We start from the raw sequence: 2,207 nt of genomic DNA on the forward strand, positions 1-2,207 counted from the left end.
AGCCAAAGCTGCTGTAACTGCCTGTTAGGAACGAAGAAATCCTAGAGACACTTCCGGCTCTCTCTTTGGCCATCAGACAGACATCCTAAAGAACTAGAACTTCCCCAGTAACCTCTTGCTGGGAGAAGGCAAGGCTGAAACCCTGGCTTGTCTCCTGGGAGATTTCATACAATTCTCCCACCTAGCAGGAGAGACTTAAGTCCAGATGACGGGCGCGGCACCACACCTCCATCGGAACTGCTCAGAGATGCTTGCCGATTCCTCCTTTGTCAGGGCTCTGAAGATGAACTTTGGAGGATGACTGTATCTCTTTTTACTTCTTCCCAACAGACTTAATCTCCTTTTTCTGCTTTTCACTATTGGATTGTCTCTTTAATTGGCCTATTGAGGTGGGTGGCTGAACTAGCTTGTAAGGGCTTCCAGGGCTCGGGCTCAGACTCAGTAACTCCAAGGACACTAATTCCATCCTAATGCCTCGCTCCCCTGGACAGATTTCCTGACCCCTTGAGTTCGCACTGTTTCCCCCATCGATCTTTCCGGAACAAGCCCTTCCTTGCAAAGTACACTGTCAACACCAGGATCCGCCAGAAGCAGGCCGCTCACCCTCTTTGAGGTTTCTCTTTCCCGTGGGAGTGGCTCGAGACCTAGTCATTATCTCTGCGGCCACCCTCCCCTACTGACCAAGGAAAAGCTCTGCTGGTTGTGGGTATAAGAAGCAGGGCCTCAATTTGGGTAATTCGGGGTTCGGCTCTGCTGGTCAGCAGGGCTCTCCTCCCTTCGCCCACAGTGCAGTGATTACAATCAGTGAGCTGTGTCTCCAGTTCCAAACTGTACCCTCTTCCTGTAACACCACAGAAATCATTGCCTGTACTTTGAGCTGAGCATTTGCGTTTGGGTGTTGTCTTTCATAGGGCCCAGATTTCAGGGTAGGAAAAACATACTGGTGAGAGACTGTGGTGTTGCTGGTAGATCCCTTGGGATTTCTCTACCACCTATATTACCTTGTATTTGATCGGGTTTTGGAGGGGACAGGAAGTGCTTGGTGGTGGGCACATCTCTACCTCAGGCAAGTCAAAGGGGTCTGTCCCTTTCTGGTCATTGGTAGGCTCCTGACCATCCAGTTATGGAGTGGATGATGTGTATGTGTTAGGCACAGGGCCTTTCTTGCTTGTGAAAACTCTCCAGAACAACCTCCCACCAGCCCTTTGCTTCTCTTGGTCCTAAAGTTAGAACAAGAACAACATGGCAGTTCATGGGGCACAGGCAGGGATTTTTTTCCTTTCTATAACCCATATTCAGAGCTGAAACAGTATGAGTTTGCAATGTGGAAGAGACTAGCTTCCTCTGCAGACGGCTAACTATGAAACCTGGGAAGCTGGGGCAAACCAGAGAGGAGAGAAGAAATCTGTCTTCAACAGCCCAGGTCAGCCTGTCTTTGTCTTCTTCCTTCCTGCCTTGTAACTTAAAAAGTCAATTTTCAGGGGACCTTAATCTGAAGCAACTTTTGAGTATATGCTAACCCTAATTGGCACACAGCCCCGTGCCAAGGGCAGAAGATTACTGACTTCTGAAACAGCAGTGTTTGGGGTACCAGCTTTCAAGTTCCACTGAGAGCTCTCAGAACAATCCACAGTTTCAACTCCCATGCACTTTTAGTCTCAGCCAGGGAATGAAGAATTCTGAAGCTATTGATTACCTCTAACACAAACTACTGTTGTGGTATCAGGGCCTTGAGATTAATTCCTGTTACATAAAAACGTCCTTAAGCGGTTTCTAGTGATCCTCCCTAGTCTCCTAATAAAGGATTTTAAGTAACAAGTAGGTGTTGATATGATTCATTCTGATTTCTATAAGGTTTGATGAACCCCCGTTCCCTTTTTCTGACTTAGACCCACTTTATATTTAGTGAGTTGTGCAATTTAGAATAAAATGTCAATAAGAAAATATTGAGGGGGAGAAAAATGTGTAGCACATTCCCATCCAAACAACTAAAATGAGAAAAGAAGGAGGAGAAGAAGAAAAGAAGGAGGAGGAGGAGAAGAAGAAGAGGAAGAGGGAGGAGGAGGAGAAGGAGAAGAAGAGGAAGAGGAAGAGGAAGGAGGAGGAGAAGGAGGAGGAGAAGAAGAAAAGGAGAAGAAGAAGAAGAAGAAGAAGAAGAAGAAGAAGAAGAAGAAGAAGAAGAAGAAGAAGAAGAAAAGGAGAAGAAG

This window comes from Microtus ochrogaster, chromosome 4 (genome assembly GCF_000317375.1).
Source record: "Microtus ochrogaster isolate Prairie Vole_2 chromosome 4, MicOch1.0, whole genome shotgun sequence".
Taxonomy (NCBI): Eukaryota; Metazoa; Chordata; class Mammalia; order Rodentia; family Cricetidae; genus Microtus; species Microtus ochrogaster.